Here is a 19,552-nt window from a genome sequence, read left to right as displayed (position 1 = left end):
TTAACCTCTCAAGCCTGCCTCTGCAAGGTTGTGTATTCCTTTGTCCGGTTTTGTGAGTGACAGGGCTGGGGGATTCCAAGAGACAGAATGAGCCAGCCCAGTGGTAAATAGAGAGATCTGCATCTAGATGGGAGGGAGGAGTTGCACCTGAACCTTGAATAGGGCTGTGCCTGCCTTCCACAATGCTGGCTCCACCTCCTGTGGAGCGGCTGATGTCTCTGCCCTACACATTGAAAGAAGAGAATGAGTCCTGCAAACAAAGTGCTCCAGGTCTGTACTTGCCTTCCACAATGCTGGCTCCACCTCCTGTGGGGCGTTTGATGTGCCTGCCCTGCACTGTGAAAGGAAAGGAGAAGTTTGGTAAACAGAGTGCTTCAGAACTGGTTTGGACTGGGCAAAGGCCCCTCTACCTTCAGAGAACAAAGGATTTGGGGGTATAAATATTGGGACCCTGATCCCATGAAATAAAATCACTTTTGAACTACAAGAAAAAACCTTTACTGAGGAGAGGAACCTGAAGAAACTGAGGAGAGACTATTCCCAAGCTGAAGTGCTGCTTGGGAGATTGTCCTGCAGTGGTTGCCTTACTGCCAAAGGAAGGAAAAAGGAACTTTGTGTACTTGGAAAAGAGCTTGCCTCCTGCTTTAAGTCTCAGGGACAACAGACTTCAAACCCCAGCTCCCCAGAGTTCTTGTGAAAGTGCCTGCTGCTGTTTTGGGCCTTCTGAGGAACTGCGTGTCGCAAGGAGCTGGAAGCGCGACTCATCGAAGAAGAAGCGTGTCGCTGCCGCCGCATCGTAGATGTTGGCGCTGTAGTTGTCGCACTGCACCGCATCGATAGAAGCGTACGCAACGAAGAGGAAGCGTGTCGCCATCGCTGCTGCTGCCGTCGCAACTCTGAAGGAGGGTGTCGCCGCTGTAGCTGTCGCATTGCACCGCATCGAGAGAAGAGTTCGCAACGAGGTCGGAGCGTGTCGCCGTCGCTGTGCCTGCCGTCGCAACTCCGAAGGAGGGTGTCGCCACTGGAACTGTCGCACTGCACCGCATCGGAGAAAAGCGCCTCGCATCCCCGAGAAATCGCGCCATTGGAGCTCTTGCCGTCGCATCGTGGAGTTCGCCGCTGTAGTTGTCGCATCGTGCGGAAGCTTCACGCATCGTGGGAGAAGAATGTTGCAGGTGGACCTGCTGCCATTGATTCGCGGAACAAGGGTGTCACCGCTGCAGTCCACGCATCGAACCGAGAACTTCTCGCATCCCCGGAGAAGCGTGCAGCATCTGGAAGATCTTCCCTTCTTTATTTATTTGCACCTGAACGTTGCCGCATTTCCCTCGCTGCGACATTGGTTGTCGTGGAAGCGCAACCCAACCTAAGGTACATTGACGCAGAGTGTTGCATCTTAAGAACTGAACCAAACTAAGCTAAATCTACCATCTTAAAGGTAACAGTGTTCTGTATTTTTGTCGTTTATGGTCTTGTGGTAAATATATTTAAAGTATACTTATTTTTTATATAAAACCTTGTGTGGTGTCAATCTGTAGTGTGTCACTGGGTTACTGTATGTGGTCACAAATGCTTTACACACTGCCTCTGAGATAAGCCTGTCTGCTTGTGCCAAGCTACCAAGGGGGTGAGCAGGGGTTATTTTAGGAGTATAATCCCCTTACCCGGACTAGAGGCAAGGGTCCCTATTTGTCGCAAGTACCTACCTGTGCCAACTAGAGACCCCCAAATCTAACAAAGAGCCATCAGAGTAATGAGAAGAGGCAGAAGGCAAAGTAACATGCCTTCTCTTAGCGAGTGTTTTACCATCCAGAAAGGCTGTGACAACAGGAAAGTGGGAATAAACCCCAACCACAAACGCTGTCACCTAAACCGAAGGAGAGTGCTTGTCTGCGTTTAAATAATGCATAAATGGTGTGCTGGCCCGCAAATCCCAAACAAAAGGATGCACATGGTTGGACAGGTCTTTCCTCATTGAGCATATGCGAACCCTCATACAAAACATATGCAAGAATACTCGTACCATTGACGCCCAAGACTATGGCATGGCGTTCACAGTTTCTTTTGGAAATATAACCTGGCACCAGAAAAACAGGAGGAGACAACACAGTGCCAGCAAGAAGAAGGAGCACCACACAAATTCCCCTCAAGGGAGATAATTTATATCATAAAACCGGTTAAACTGAGGAAAACAACATAGAATGAGCCAGGAGTGTCAGCGTGCCTTATGGCACCCAGGTTTGATTGGTCTCGAATTCAAGGATCCTCCTGCTTCGTTCCTGCTGTAAGGTGACATCATCTTATTTGTAATGACTGGTACGACAGATGTAGGGCTAATAAAACCTTTCCCAACTAGCCACAGGCTGAAGAACAGCCTTCCAGTGCCCATGACATCACAATGAAGGCCCTGACATCATAGCTGTTGGGCCTGGCCCTTTTTGCAGGGTTATCCCCAAGCTTTTTGCCTTCTTCCTCCTATTTGTCTCACCCTCTCTTTGTTGGTTTTAGGAATCTGGGCATTTTAGTACTCCTACACAGTGCTAACATGCATGTGCTCTCTCCTCTAAAACATGGTATGATTGGTTTAAACCTGTTTGGCATATTGGATTTACATGTCCTGCCCTTGTAAAGTGGTATAACATATACCCAGGGACTGTAAAGTAAATGCTACTAGTGGACCTGCAGTACTGCTTGTGCCACCCACAGAAGTAGCATTTCAAACCTGTCTCAGGCCTGACAATGGAGAGTCTATGTGTGTAATCTACTGCTCCATTGACTTGACATTTAAAACTATTTGCAAAGCCTTAAAAGTCCCTTTACTACATGTAGGCCACCCCTAAGGTAGGTCCTAGGGGAAACATCCTAAACAGCGAAGTGTGAACTACAACTTATTTGAACAACGATGTGTTAACAACGAAGAATCTCATTCAACGAAGTCCTGAACCACGAAAGCCTGAACGACGACTTTTGGGAAAAATGTAGAATCACATATTACAGAGTCCAAGACAGACTTACGTCTTGTTTGTTTCCAGGAAGCTTACGTCACTTCTCTCCACCTCCATATCCCTCATCTTCACTTTGATTAGGCAGTGTTGATGTGTTACGTCGCTCATCTCCGCCCCCTCACCCTTCAGAACTGCACAGTAGTCAAAGTGCTAATGCCTCACATTAATCTGTGGCACGGTAATCATTTTCGCAATCCATTCCATTTGAAAAGCATTTCTGGAATCATGCTGGCAGGCAACGTGAACTGCCAAGGTCAGCCATTACAGGATTTCTGATGTCATTAGATTTATACTAATAGGTTGTTCTCACATATTTCTACTCATCTACCAGATTGAATATACACCATAGGATTGTCCTAGGAACATTACTAGTCTTGTTGGGACCCAGTGATCCGTACAAACTAAAACCACTGGGGATTTCTCTGACACATTTTAAGTGAGTACTATTTTGAACTAATTACTGTTTCCTTGTAGTTCAAGGGAAGATGGCTTCAAAGGTTTTCTTATATCCAAATAGGGACTCTAACATGAAATCATCCTTCTTCTAGACTTCATATAACATATCTCTCTCAGTGCGAGGAACTCTGGGACCAACATATTACTTTACGAACATTTGCAGAACTTGTATACGTGCAAACTACTTTTTTGATAAAAGGTTAGTTTCCCCACATTCTTCTTTTTGTTCTGCCCTTGACAATGCCTGGTCTTCCTCATATCTCCCCTTTCTTTCTCTGGGGAGTGTGATAATCAGACCATGGCCATGTCCCTTTTTTTCGTTAAACTTTAAATCACAAACACGGTGTGGGTACGGTTCTCTCTTGCCTTTTTTAAAGCTTTTTTCAACTTTTTCTTAGAAAGCCGTTCACGATATGCACAAAATAAAGTCACCTTCATTTTCTATATTCTCAAGTCTTACTATCACAACTTTCCCGTAACCAGTGTGTGGTGGTAGGACAACTACTAATACTGGACTCATGTAAACAAAGTTTCCTGACAATGTATTTAATTTTAAACATATGAGAATTATTACTGTTATTTCTGCAGCCTTGAGGAAGTCACTTGTCGTGACAAAACAGGTGTCGGCTGTCGAGTGTGCGGGTCAAGACAATGAGGACACTACAATCAATCTAATGATCATGTTTATTCTGTAACCATGAACTATTTTATCCTCATCTAACCTTACTTTGTGTACATATAAAAAATTAGTAGAACAGTAGATTTTTGAATTTTTGTACATGTATGTTTGGAAACAAATACATATTGTGTTTTTGAACATCCTATCTTTGTGGTCAGTATTATTTGGAATACTGCAATTTATTTCTTATTTGTCTGAATTAATGACAAATTTCAAACAAGACAAATTGAGTGCCGGGATACTAGTTTAATCATAGTGTTGGGAAGTAGTCTGTTTATCATCCTGCTTGTTTGTACGAAGTGGGAATTCTCTGGCATTATCAGGTAGGTCATTCATTTGAATCAATGAATATAAAAACGTTAAAAAAAACGGGTGTTTTGTTTTTCTAAATTCGTGGTATTGAATTTGTATTTAATTTGATTTAAACATTTTTACTTCAAGACACAGGTTGTAGGTATGCTATGAGTAATGGTTGGGAAGTAAATTAATTCTTGTTAGTCCGGTATTAAAAAGTATATCTTTAATTTGGAAAAGACGTTTTATAAAGTAATCATCACTTAAAACGAATTACAAAATATTAATCTATTAATACTTTTTTATTAAAAAACAAGCTCATGCTTAATTTATTAAAACCTTACGAGTCTACTATCCTTGATTGTGCTTGTGCAGGGGGCACAGCTTGATGTGTTTGTGTTTGTTACTTGTTAGGTGATTAAGAAGATAAGCCTTTAATCTCACTCTGCTTGATTTTGCACGCTGTTGGGCTTAAACCTGTTTATTTATGAGAAAATACTGGCGTGAATTAGTAATGGGCAATTTAAAATATTTTTGTTGTTTAGGAAGTCGTTGTAAAATAAGAAGTGGTTAAGCATTGTTCGTTGTTTAAATTTCGTAGTTTAGGAAGTCGTGGTTTAGTCATACATGCAGGTCCTAGGTATCCCTATGGGCAGGGTACTCTGTAAGTAAAAGGTAGGACATGTACCTTTATTGTGTGTCATGTCCTGCTAGTGGCAAACAGTCTATTTGGTTTCTCACTGCTGTGAGGACTACTCCTCTCTTAGGCCAGCATTGGGAAGTCCCTTATATTTGTTTATATATGTTTAAGTAGTAATTCCTTATGTGAAAGGAGTAGTGCTGCCATGTTTGGTATGTTTTGAATAGTAGTGATAAATCCTGCTTAGTCGTGTAAAAGTGGTAATTTCCCTGTGCTTATGACTCTTTGTGCAGCCTGACTCCAATCCATGTCGGGAGCTGGGTAACAGCTACACTTTGGGCATACTTTCCAGACAGCCACTACACAGGAAGTGTTGCGTGTGACAGGTTACATCTGCATTCATCTGTATTCTGATGGTCATCCTGGGCTCACACAAAGGGCTGGGTTACCCCCTACTGATGTCTGGAGCCAGGGTTGGGGTTCCAAGGGAATGTTGTGCACTTTTGAGGTCTCTTTTGAAACTTCCAAGGTGTCTCTTGAAGTCAACTCTTGAACAAAGACGTTTTGGAGTTTAAAGTACAGGGACTCTGACCCAATAATCTTAGACACTGCATGGAACTTGTAACCAGACACTTCTGACTCAGCTATCTACACATTGTCAGAGGATTGCTGTGTTGCCAGGAGGGGCAGCCATTGGTACTAGTTCCTTTGTTGTGCTGGCCTGCCTGCTAGGCTGCTCGAGAGACAGCCACCAACACTGTGAGGCATGTTCTATATTTAGGGGATTATGTAGGAAGCCGTTTGCGATTCGCAAACGACGGAATTCTGTCCGCCTACTTCAAGTAGATGGTATTCAAAGTGCCATGTGGTGCACAGACATACCCTTAGGGTATGTATGTGCACCACATGTACATACATGCACATTCCAGGGGTGCAACAGGTGTCCTTTGGACACCCTGGCACCCTTGGAATTGCAATTCTCAAATTGCGATTTTCTCATAGAAATTCACAATTTGAGAATGTATCCCCATTCATTCCTATGGGCCTTATGGCCCATAGGAATGAATGGGACACTCATTCCTTAATTGCGATTCGCAATTTGCTAATCCCAATTAAGGAATTTTAGAGATTCGCAAAAAAATTGTTATTTATTACATTCATTCCATTTTGCAATTCTCAAATAGCGATTCCTTAAAAATCGCTATTTGAGAATCGCAAAATGTAAATTACATACATATGTCCCTTAGAGGCTTGCGCTCACTTTTCATTCCCTGGGTCCCCCGTGCCGCCTTTCCATTGAGAGAGAACTCCTTGATGCCTGTTCCTCTGGGGAGCTACTCATCGGCGTGGTTCCCAGAGTGTGACACCTTTCCTGTGGCCTTGACCCATGTCCTAAGTGTGGTGAGCGCTTGGAGTTGCCAGCAGCTGCACCGCATGATTGGTGGCCGCTGCCTTTGACTTCCCGGCTAGAGGAAGTGTTAGAACCGGGGTCTCTGGTTGGCAGGGGTGTGTACCCTAGTCCAAGTAGGGACCACCGCTTCCGACCTGGTAGCTTGGCGCAGAGCAGCAAAGGCGTAACTTCAGAGGCAATGTGTAAAGTATTTGTGCAACACACCCACAGTTCCCAGTGACACACGCACACAAGGAAAAGACACTACACCGGTTTTATATATAAAAATATAAATATCTTTATCTAAGAATTATGCAAGAGCAATCATCCAATAAAACGTGCCCAGTTCCCAGGCCAGATCAATAATCACGAACCATGAATGCAGTCTCCAGGTAAGATCAATCATTAGTCAAAATGCACCCAAAAGCTCATGTGTGCCAGGGGCTCCTACTGGTAAGGTCCTTCTAACAGGGTCTCTTGTGTGGGGGAAATCATACAATCAACACAGTGGAGGAATTCCCAGTCACGACACAATCCAGTAAGCCAATCTCTGGACCTTCCCGGCGCACAGTTCTCCCAAGGCAAACCAGTCCTCTCAGTGAGGCACAAAGAAGATGTTCCGGCTGTCCTGCACTTGGTGCTACTGCGGCGCTATTTATTCCAGGTTTAACTTCAGGACAGTTCTGGGCGGCCCGCTAGCAAGCTACACAGCCCCCGCATCCCGCTTCCCAGTGGAGCAGCCTCCCCAAGAGGCCTCCCGCCCAAGACAATGATAGGCGCGGGAGGCTCGGCACATACACAGGCTTTACCTGGGAGCTGGATGGCGGCTGGCGGCAGTTCGGTTCTCCTCCGGTCCTCAGTGCAACTCTCCCTGTTCTGGCCGGCGCAGGGGAAGCCCTCGGGGCAACCACCAATCCCAGCGCGGCCCTTCTATGACGAGCAGGGAATCCCGGAGGCTCAGGGCCAATCACCGCGCGGCCTGGGGCTGACGTCGCACCAATCCCAGCGCGGCTTCTCCTGGTGCTGGGGATGACGCGCCCCGGGCTTCCGTGGCTCCTGAGCCGCGGCGGTGATTTTGGAGGGAGTTTCAAAAGGATTACCACTGTGTTTTTGCTCGGGCCCGCGGCGGTGACTTTGGCATGTAGCGCTTCTCTCCTCCCAGCGCTTTCCAGCCCAGCTAGGTTCCGGGTGTTTGCAGTGGCCTCGGGGGTAGTTCCAGTAGCGTCTTGTCTCTGGCCCGCGGCGATGATGTCAGGGGAGCACAGCGCTTCACTTCCACAGCGCTTCACAGTGCCCCAGGGAACCCGGGAGCTGGTGGCGATTTGTAGTACCGCAGCGCTTCAATTCCCTTCACAGCGCTAAGTGGCACAGTTCGGTCCCGAGCAGCGGCGGTGACTTTGGGGGTGCTAGAGATAAGGATTCCCCACCCCCTGGGCGGCAGAGGCAATCTTTAAAGGTCAAAGGGCCAGTGATGCTGGCTGCAGGCACCGAGATGCAGGGACAAGTCCTTATGAGAGTTGTTTTCCCCAAAAAGCAGTCCTTAAAACGATGGGTCCCAAGAAAGATGGTTCGCTGTAAGTTAAAAGGGATACAGTCCCAAAGAGGCAGTTCTTGTAAATATGGTGGAGACACTCTGGTGGTGTTTTCTTCACTCTCCTCTTGCAGGGCAGGATCAACAGGCAGTGAGACAGCTCAGCAGATGGGGCAGCAGTTCCTTGGAGCAGTCGGCCTCCTTCAGTCTGGCAATCCTTCCTGGCGCAGCAGTCCTTACTCCAGCAGGGATTCTTCTTAGTCCAGGGTGTAACAAAGAAGTGAGGCCAGGACCCTCCCTTATATATCTTTCAGTCTAAGGGCTAGAAAGTGGTAGAAGTCTCTGGAAGGGTCTGGGGGCAGGGGCTTTTGGAAGAGTCCAGGGTGTTCTGGTATGTTCCCTGCCTTCCCTGACCTAGCTGTCAAAGTGACGAGAGACAGGCCGTTAAGGCTACAGTGGGCAGCCCATCACAGCTCATCCCAGGGAAGAAGGTGTGAATCACCACTCCCACCTCCCAACCCAGGCAGGCTATCAGTATGCAGAGGGGAGTGGGGAGTCTGCAGAACCTAATCTAAGTGTAGGCAGGAAAAGGTCCCCTTTATAAAAGTGGGATCCCTAGCGTAGTAATGCCCAAACCCTATATATCATTGGAAAGGGTTCCCCGCCCCGAGTCCAACAAGACCAAACATGATAGACTTATCAGGTCCCTGTCAGAAGTTAGTCCATAAGGGGAGGTTCCCAATGTTAGCCTATGGAGGATTAGCCTTACTGCAGTAGCAGTGGCTTGTGGCAGATATGCCAGTCTCTCAAGGTTTTAGGTAAGAGAACCTGCACCTCAGCACTGTTTAGCAGTGGTGAGGCGCCCAGAGTCCTAAGTCCAACTAAATATAGGATAACAATGGGAGGCAAAAAGGGCAAAAATGTAGGGGAGACCACCCTAAGGCTGACAGGTCTAACATGTGTCCCCCCCAGCTGAAAGTGGGGAGAACTACCCGACCTCCAGGGAGTTCTCATCACTAAGGCGGAAAAACCGAGAGAGACCGTCAGCATTGGCGTGGTCTACTCCGGGTCTGTGTTCCACCCTGAAGTCCATCCCCTGTAGAGAAATGGACCACCTCAACAATTTGGGATTCTCGCCCCTCATTTGTATGAGCCACCTGAGGGGCCGGTGGTCAGTCTGAATCAGGAAGTGGGAACCAAACAAGTATGGCCTCAGCTTCTTCACAGCCCAGACCACCGCAAAGGCTTCTCTCTCTATCGCACTCCACCGCTGTTCTCGGGGGAGCAGCCTCCGGGAGATGAAGGCTACTGGTTGGTCCCTTCCCTCCTCATTGAGTTGCGAAAGTACCGCGCCTATGCCATGCTCTGAGGCGTCCGTTTGGACAATGAACTCTTTGGAGAAGTCAGGGGCCCTGAGCACAGGAGCGGTGCACATGGCCTGCTTTAGAGAGTCAAAGGCTTTTTGGCAAGCCTCTGTCCAGATCACTTTCCTAGGGTATTTCTTAGAGGTTAGCTCAGTCAAGGGGGCCACAATGGTGCCATAGCCCTTGACAAATCTGCGGTAGTAACCTGTGAGGCCCAGGAATGCCCTGACCTCAGTCTGTGTTTTGGGAGGCTCCCAGGCCAGGATGGTTTCTATCTTGGCCTGTAGGGGCTGCACCTGGCCCCCGCCTACCAAGTGTCCGAGGTAGACTACCGACCCCTGCCCTATCTGGCATTTGCTAGCTTTGATAGTCAGGCCTGCCTGCTGCAGAGCCTGAAGCACTTCCTGGAGGTGACCCAGATGGTCCTCCCAGCTGCTACTGAAGACAGCTATGTCGTCCAGGTAGGCAGCAGAGAAGGCCTCTAAACCGGAGAGGACCCGGTTCACCAGCCGCTGGAAGGTGGCAGGAGCATTTTTCAATCCAAAGGGCATCACTCTGAACTGGTAGTGGCCCTCTGGGGTGGAAAAGGCGGACCTCTCTTTAGCTCCATCTGTTAGGGCGATCTGCCAGTACCGCGACGTGAGGTCAAAGGTACTCAGGTATCGGGCAGCCCCTAGTCGGTCAATGAGCTCATCCGCCCTAGGGATAGGATGAGCATCAGTCTTGGTCACAGAGTTCAGTCCTCTGTAATCCACACAGAACCTAAGTTCTGGTGTGGTGCCCGGTGGGGCAGCTTTTGGTACCAGAACCACCGGACTGGACCAAGGGCTGTTGGAGGGCTCTATCACCCCCAACTCCAGCATCTTAGTGACCTCACTCTGGATGCTGGCCTTCACCTTATCTGGCAGCCTGTAAGATTTGGACTTGACAGGGGGGCTGTCTCCTGTGTCCACATCATGGGTACACAGGTGGGTAACCCCAGGGATAAGGGAGAACACTGAGGAGAACTGCCCCAGGACCTGGCGGCAGTCCCTCTGTTGCTCAGGAGTCAAGGATGGGGAGAGGACCACTCCCTCCACCGATCCATCCTTCTCTTTGGAAGCAAAGAGGTCCGGGAGAGGTTCACTTTCCTCTTCCTCGGCCCCATCAGTCACCATCAGTAAGGTGAGCTCAGACCTCTCATGGTGGGGTTTGAGGCGGTTGGCGTGTAGTACTCTGTGGGGCTGCCTGGGGGTCTTAAGGTCCACTAGGTAAGTGGCCTTACCCTTCTTTTCCAATATCTCATAAGGGCCAGTCCAGCGATCCTGGAGGGCACTAAGCTCCCCGGGCTCCATGACCCACACCTTCTGTCCAGGTTCTAGCTCCACAGGGTGAGAGTTCTGGTCGTACCATTCCTTCATTACCGCCTGGCTGGCCTCTAAGTTGTCGGAAGCTTGTTTCCACAACTTAGCCATTTGGCTACGGAAGGCCAGCATGTAGCTTACTACATCCTGGGGAAGCCTCCTTGGAGTCTTCTCCCACCCATCCTTCACTAAACTGAGAGGTCCCCTAACAGGGTGACCGTACAAGAGCTCTAAGGGGCTGAAACCCACCCCCTTCTGCGGTACCTCCCTGTAGGAAAACAGCAAACAGGGCAAGAGTATGTCCCACTTTTTCCTCAGGCCCTCAGGCAGACTCCTGATCATGCCCTTTAGGGTCTTGTTAAATCTCTCCACGAGACCATTGGTCTGTGGGTGGTAAGGGGTGGAGAACTTATAAGTAACCCCACACTCCTTCCACATGGCTTGCATGTAGGCAGACATAAAATTGGTACCCCTGTCCGACACCACCTCTTTGGGAAAACCCACTCTGGTAAAAATCCCCATCAGGGCCCGTGCCACTGCAGGTGCAGTGATGGTTCTCAGAGGAATAGCCTCTGGGTACCGGGTGGCGTGGTCCACCAGAACCAGGATAAACCTGTGACCAGAAGAAGTCGGTGGATCCATAGGCCCCACAATGTCGATGCCCACCCTCTCAAAGGGGGTGCTAACGACAGGTAGTGGTTCCAGGGGAGCCTTCAGCTTAGCCCCTGTTTTCCCACTGGCTTGGCAGGTCAGACAGGTCCTGCAGAAGGTATCTGAGGAGATCCTCATCTGCGGCCAATAAAAATGTGGGACAAGCCTAGCAAAGGTCTTGTCCTGGCCCAAGTGTCCTGCCAAAGGGATCTCATGGGCCAGTTCCAAAAGAAAGGCCCTGTAGCACTGGGGAACCACTAAGGCCCTTGATGACCCATGCACAGGAGCCTTGGGCTCACTGTAAAGGAGCCCATCCTCCCAGTAAATATGATACTTCGCGGAGGCATTGCCTGCTGCTTGGGCTTCGGCCTGTCGCCTCATGCCCTCAAGGGTAGGACACTCCTTCTGTGCCTGGCAAAACTCCTCCCTGGTGGGCCCTCCTTCCACCTGCCACTCTGCAGGGGTAGGTAGGTCCCCCAAGGGAGCAACGTCCCCCTCTGTGGACTCCGGTGCAACCTCCTCAGGTGCCCCATCCATCTCACGGGGTGACTGCCCCGGGGCGAGCTTCCCACGCCCTCGGGCTCCTCCCTTCTTAGCAGCTGGCTGGGCCCTTTTTCCAGGCTCCAGCCCTGGCTGACTCCCTTTCCGGGCAGCCATAGACCGTGTGGTAGCACAAATCCACTCCGGTAACCCCAGCATCTCCACATGCGCTTTGAGCTCTACCTCCTTCCAGGCAGTATGCTCTAGGTCATTCCCTAACAGACAGTCCACTGGCATGGCAGGGCTCACAGCAACTCTTAAAAGGCCTGAAACCCCTCCCCACTCAAATGGAACCTGTGCTATGGGATAGTGACCCCCCCGGTTGTCAGCCATCACAACCGTATGGAATGCATCGGGAATTATCTGCTCTGGGGACACCAGCTGACTCCTTACCATAGTCATGCTGGCACCTGTGTCCCTCAGAGCCTCCACCCCCTGACCATTGAGGGTGACCCACTGCCTATACTTAGTAGTATTGGAGGGCACGTGGACCTTAGGAACCATCTCACTGTCTCCCAGAGACACTAGGACAAGCCCGGCCCCCTCACTCCCATCATCTAGGGACAGCTCCTCCCCAAGCGCTACACTAGCCACCCCGGGGGTTTTACCTCCAGAGGCCTGTGGTGCTCTCTTGCGACACTTGGGATCCCCCTTGTAGTGTCCAAGTTCACCACACTCATAGCACCGGACAATTCTGGGCTGCTGACTTTTGTCAGGATAAGTGGGCTTCTGGTGGCCAGATTGGGGCTGGGACCCAGACCCTTTCCCTTGTGAATTATTTTGGGGGCCTTTGGAGAAATCTTTCTTTTTATCTCCCCCCTCTTTCTTCTGGTGGGAACCCTGACCACCCCTTTGGGAGTCCCCCCCAGAACCCTTGTTGGACACCCTGGTACTGACCCAGGTGTCCGCCTCCTCCGCAAGCTTCCTAGGATTGGTCAACTTGCGGTCAACCAGGTGTTGGCGCAGCTCTGGAAAACATTTCTCTAGAAGGTGCTCTCTTAAAAACAAGTTATACAATCCTTCATAGTCATGCACATTGCTGCCCCGCACCCAGCCCTCTAAAGCTTTACTAGCGTAGTCCAGGAAATCTACCCAGTTCTGTGTGGGAAGTTTGTGGCTATTCCTAAACCTCTGCCTATACCTCTCAGGGGTAAGACCGAACCTCTTAAGCAATGCTTCTTTCATAACAGAATAGTTGGTCTGGTCTTCCTTTTCTAGGCTAAGGAGTGTGTCCCTAACTTCCGGAGGTATGTACTTGTACAGACCACCCCCCCAGTGACTCTCTGGGACCCCATGGGCTCTTAGTGACACCTCATAGGCAGCTAACCACTTATCAATATTATCCCCCACCTTAAAACTGGCCATCACATCTTTAGGCATAAAGACCCTGGACTCACGTGAAGCTTCCGTAGGTATGCTGCCACCACTCTTGATGCTGTTCGTCCCTGTTTGTAGGGCTTGAATTTCCAGTTCCTTCAGGTTGAGCTCATGGGTAAGTTTCCTCTCCTCCATGGCCCACCTTTCTTTCTCACGCTCCCTTTCCAATTTGGCGAGTTCCAATTTAAACTGTCTCTCCTCTCTCCTGTCCTCCAATTCCTCTGAGGATAGGGTCCTTACTGACACACTACTGCCTGCCCTGGAAGGTACCCTTGTACCTGGTAACAAGTTGCCATTTTCCACCAAGGGCAGTAGGTCAAGTTCTCCTGTGGCCCCTTGCTCCGCTCCCTGCCCGTCCCCTTCTCCATCTCCTTCTGGGTGGGCCGTTACCCATGCCCTCAAGGCTTTCTGAAGCTCTGTCTTCTTAGCGCCTCGCTTAAAGGGCACCCCTTTCTCCTCGCAGAATTCCTTGAGTTGTGCCACTGTGTAAACTTCCAGATTGGCCAGCTCGAATTCCATCTTGCTAGGTAGGGCCTCAGACGTTTGTAGAGAAAACCAAATGGGACTTCGGCAAAAGGACTTTTAAAAATAGCAGCCAGTCAGGGAGAATTAAAAAAAAAAAAAATTCAAAAAGGCCAATTGGAGAGGGTAGACAAAAATTCAGTAGAGTCAGGTGTAGAGTTGCGGTGTACACTGCGTCGCTGCGTGGTGTTACACAAGCACAAGTCCTATCCCACCGCTCGATCACCAATGTTAGAACCGGGGTCTCTGGTTGGCAGGGGTGTGTACCCTAGTCCAAGTAGGGACCACCGCTTCCGACCTGGTAGCTTGGCGCAGAGCAGCAAAGGCGTAACTTCAGAGGCAATGTGTAAAGTATTTGTGCAACACACCCACAGTTCCCAGTGACACACGCACACAAGGAAAAGACACTACACCGGTTTTATATATAAAAATATAAACATCTTTATCTAAGAATTATGCAAGAGCAATCATCCAATAAAACGTGTCCAGTTCCCAGGCCAGATCAATAATCACGAACCATGAATGCAGTCTCCAGGTAAGATCAATCATTAGTCAAAATGCACCCAAAAGCTCATGTGTGCCAGGGGCTCCTACTGGTAAGGTCCTTCTAACAGGGTCTCTTGTGTGGGGGAAATCATACAATCAACACAGTGGAGGAATTCCCAGTCACGACACAATCCAGTAAGCCAATCTCTGGACCTTCCCGGCGCACAGTTCTCCCAAGGCAAACCAGTCCTCTCAGTGAGGCACAAAGAAGATGTTCCGGCTGTCCTGCACTTGGTGCTACTGCGGCGCTATTTATTCCAGGTTTAACTTCAGGACAGTTCTGGGCGGCCCGCTAGCAAGCTACACAGCCCCCGCATCCCGCTTCCCAGTGGAGCAGCCTCCCCAAGAGGCCTCCCGCCCAAGACAATGATAGGCGCGGGAGGCTCGGCACATACACAGGCTTTACCTGGGAGCTGGATGGCGGCTGGCGGCAGTTCGGTTATCCTCCGGTCCTCAGTGCAACTCTCCCTGTTCTGGCCGGCGCTGGGGAAGCCCTCGGGGCAACCACCAATCCCAGCGCGGCCCTTCTATGACGAGCAGGGAATCCCGGAGGCTCAGGGCCAATCACCGCGCGGCCTGGGGCTGACGTCGCACCAATCCCAGCGCGGCTTCTCCTGGTGCTGGGGATGACGCGCCCCGGGCTTCCGTGGCTCCTGAGCCGCGGCGGTGATTTTGGAGGGAGTTTCAAAAGGATTACCACTGTGTTTTTGCTCGGGCCCGCGGCGGTGACTTTGGCATGTAGCGCTTCTCTCCTCCCAGCGCTTTCCAGCCCAGCTAGGTTCCGGGTGTTTGCAGTGGCCTCGGGGGTAGTTCCAGTAGCGTCTTGTCTCTGGCCCGCGGCGATGATGTCAGGGGAGCACAGCGCTTCACTTCCACAGCGCTTCACAGTGCCCCAGGGAACCCGGGAGCTGGTGGCGATTTGTAGTACCGCAGCGCTTCAATTCCCTTCACAGCGCTAAGTGGCACAGTTCGGTCCCGAGCAGCGGCGGTGACTTTGGGGGTGCTAGAGATAAGGATTCCCCACCCCCTGGGCGGCAGAGGCAATCTTTAAAGGTCAAAGGGCCAGTGATGCTGGCTGCAGGCACCGAGATGCAGGGACAAGTCCTTATGAGAGTTGTTTTCCCCAAAAAGCAGTCCTTAAAACGATGGGTCCCAAGAAAGATGGTTCGCTGTAAGTTAAAAGTGATACAGTCCCAAAGAGGCAGTTCTTGTAAATATGGTGGAGACACTCTGGTGGTGTTTTCTTCACTCTCCTCTTGCAGGGCAGGATCAACAGGCAGTGAGACAGCTCAGCAGATGGGGCAGCAGTTCCTTGGAGCAGTCAGCCTCCTTCAGTCTGGCAATCCTTCCTGGCGCAGCAGTCCTTACTCCAGCAGGGATTCTTCTTAGTCCAGGGTGTAACAAAGAAGTGAGGCCAGGACCCTCCCTTATATATCTTTCAGTCTAAGGGCTAGAAAGTGGTAGAAGTCTCTGGAAGGGTCTGGGGGCAGGGGCTTCTGGAAGAGTCCAGGGAGTTATGGTATGTTCCCTGCCTTCCCTGACCTAGCTGTCAAAGTGACGAGAGACAGGCCGTTAAGGCTACAGTGGGCAGCCCATCACAGCTCATCCCAGGGAAGAAGGTGTGAATCACCACTCCCACCTCCCAACCCAGGCAGGCTATCAGTATGCAGAGGGGAGGGGGGAGTCTGCAGAACCTAATCTAAGTGTAGGCAGGAAAAGGTCCCCTTTATAAAAGTGGGATCCCTAGCGTAGTAATGCCCAAACCCTATATATCATTGGAAAGGGTTCCCCGCCCCGAGTCCAACAAGACCAAACATGATAGACTTATCAGGTCCCTGTCAGAAGTTAGTCCATAAGGGGAGGTTCCCAATGTTAGCCTATGGAGGATTAGCCTTACTGCAGTAGCAGTGGCTTGTGGCAGATATGCCAGTCTCTCAAGGTTTTAGGTAAGAGCACCTGCACCTCAGCACTGTTTAGCAGTGGTGAGGCGCCCAGAGTCCTAAGTCCAACTAAATATAGGATAACAATGGGAGGCAAAAAGGGCAAAAATGTAGGGGAGACCACCCTAAGGCTGACAGGTCTAACATGTGTCCCCCCCAGCTGAAAGTGGGGAGAACTACCCGACCTCCAGGGAGTTCTCATCACTAAGGCGGAAAAACCGAGAGAGACCGTCAGCATTGGCGTGGTCTACTCCGGGTCTGTGTTCCACCCTGAAGTCCATCCCCTGTAGAGAAATGGACCACCTCAACAATTTGGGATTCTCGACCCTCATTTGCATGAGCCACCTGAGGGGCCGGTGGTCAGTCTGAATCAGGAAGTGGGAACCAAACAAGTATGGCCTCAGCTTCTTCACAGCCCAGACCACCGCAAAGGCTTCTCTCTCTATCGCACTCCACCGCTGTTCTCGGGGGAGCAGCCTCCGGGAGATGAAGGCTACTGGTTGGTCCCTTCCCTCCTCATTGAGTTGCGAAAGTACCGCGCCTATGCCATGCTCTGAGGCGTCCGTTTGGACAATGAACTCTTTGGAGAAGTCAGGGGCCCTGAGCACAGGAGCGGTGCACATGGCCTGCTTTAGAGAGTCAAAGGCTTTTTGGCAAGCCTCTGTCCAGATCCCTTTCCTAGGGTATTTCTTAGAGGTTAGCTCAGTCAAGGGGGCCACAATGGTGCCATAGCCCTTGACAAATCTGCGGTAGTAACCTGTGAGGCCCAGGAATGCCCTGACCTCAGTCTGTGTTTTGGGAGGCTCCCAGGCCAGGATGGTTTCTATCTTGGCCTGTAGGGGCTGCACCTGGCCCCCGCCTACCAAGTGTCCTAGGTAGACTACCGACCCCTGCCCTATCTGGCATTTGCTAGCTTTGATAGTCAGGCCTGCCTGCTGCAGAGCCTGAAGCACTTCCTGGAGGTGACCCAGATGGTCCTCCCAGCTGCTACTGAAGACAGCTATGTCGTCCAGGTAGGCAGCAGAGAGGGCCTCTAAACCGGAGAGGACCCGGTTCACCAGCCGCTGGAAGGTGGCAGGAGCATTTTTCAATCCAAAGGGCATCACTCTGAACTGGTAGTGGCCCTCTGGGGTGGAAAAGGCGGACCTCTCTTTAGCTCCATCTGTTAGGGCGATCTGCCAGTACCCCGACGTGAGGTCAAAGGTACTCAGGTATCGGGCAGCCCCTAGTCGGTCAATGAGCTCATCCGCCCTAGGGATAGGATGAGCATCAGTCTTGGTCACAGAGTTCAGTCCTCTGTAATCCACACAGAACCTAAGTTCTGGTGTGGTGCCCGGTGGGGCAGCTTTTGGTACCAGAACCACCGGACTGGACCAAGGGCTGTTGGAGGGCTCTATCACCCCCAACTCCAGCATCTTAGTGACCTCACTCTGGATGCTGGCCTTGACCTTATCTGGCAGCCTGTAAGATTTGGACTTGACAGGGGAGCTGTCTCCTGTGTCCACATCATGGGTACACAGGTGGGTAACCCCAGGGATAAGGGAGAACACTGAGGAGAACTGCCCCAGGACCTGGCGGCAGTCCCTCTGTTGCTCAGGAGTCAAGGATGGGGAGAGGACCACTCCCTCCACCGATCCATCCTTCTCTTTGGAAGCAAAGAGGTCCGGGAGAGGTTCACTTTCCTCTTCCTCGGCCCCATCAGTCACCATCAGTAAGGTGAGCTCAGACCTCTCATGGTGGGGTTTGAGGCGGTTGGCGTGTAGTACTCTGTGGGGCTGCCTGGGGGTCTTAAGGTCCACTAGGTAAGTGGCCTTACCCTTCTTTTCCAATATCTCATAAGGGCCAGTCCAGCGATCCTGGAGGGCACTAAGCTCCCCGGGCTCCATGACCCACACCTTCTGTCCAGGTTCTAGCTCCACAGGGTGAGAGTTCTGGTCGTACCATTCCTTCATTACCGCCTGGCTGGCCTCTAAGTTGTCGGAAGCTTGTTTCCACAACTTAGCCATTTGGCTACGGAAGGCCAGCATGTAGCTTACTACATCCTGGGGAAGCCTCCTTGGAGTCTTCTCCCACCCATCCTTCACTAAACTGAGAGGTCCCCTAACAGGGTGACCGTACAAGAGCTCGAAGGGGCTGAAACCCACCCCCTTCTGCGGTACCTCCCTGTAGGAAAACAGCAAACAGGGCAAGAGTATGTCCCACTTTTTCCTCAGGCCCTCAGGCAGACTCCTGATCATGCCCTTTAGGGTCTTGTTAAATCTCTCCACGAGACCATTGGTCTGTGGGTGGTAAGGGGTGGAGAACTTATAAGTAACCCCACACTCCTTCCACATGGCTTGCATGTAGGCAGACATAAAATTGGTACCCCTGTCCGACACCACCTCTTTGGGAAAACCCACTCTGGTAAAAATCCCCATCAGGGCCCGTGCCACTGCAGGTGCAGTGATGGTTCTCAGAGGAATAGCCTCTGGGTACCGGGTGGCGTGGTCCACCAGAACCAGGATAAACCTGTGACCAGAAGAAGTCGGTGGATCCATAGGCCCCACAATGTCGATGCCCACCCTCTCAAAGGGGGTGCTAACGACAGGTAGTGGTTCCAGGGGAGCCTTCAGCTTAGCCCCTGTTTTCCCACTGGCTTGGCAGGTCAGACAGGTCCTGCAGAAGGTATCTGAGGAGATCCTCATCTGCGGCCAATAAAAATGTGGGACAAGCCTAGCAAAGGTCTTGTCCTGGCCCAAGTGTCCTGCCAAAGGGATCTCATGGGCCAGTTCCAAAAGAAAGGCCCTGTAGCACTGGGGAACCACTAAGGCCCTTGATGACCCATGCACAGGAGCCTTGGGCTCACTGTAAAGGAGCCCATCCTCCCAGTAAATATGATACTTCGCGGAGGCATTGCCTGCTGCTTGGGCTTCGGCCTGTCGCCTCATGCCCTCAAGGGTAGGACACTCCTTCTGTGCCTGGCAAAACTCCTCCCTGGTGGGCCCTCCTTCCACCTGCCACTCTGCAGGGGTAGGTAGGTCCCCCAAGGGAGCAACGTCCCCCTCTGTGGACTCCGGTGCAACCTCCTCAGGTGCCCCATCCATCTCACGGGGTGACTGCCCCGGGGCGAGCTTCCCACGCCCTCGGGCTCCTCCCTTCTTAGCAGCTGGCTGGGCCATTTTTCCAGGCTCCAGCCCTGGCTGACTCCCTTTCCGGGCAGCCATAGACCGTGTGGTAGCACATATCCACTCCGGTAACCCCAGCATTTCCACATGCGCTTTGAGCTCTACCTCCT

Source organism: Lissotriton helveticus, chromosome 1_1, assembly GCF_964261635.1.
Source record: "Lissotriton helveticus chromosome 1_1, aLisHel1.1, whole genome shotgun sequence".
In the NCBI taxonomy this organism is placed as follows: Eukaryota; Metazoa; Chordata; class Amphibia; order Caudata; family Salamandridae; genus Lissotriton; species Lissotriton helveticus.
This window is presented reverse-complemented; position numbering follows the sequence as displayed.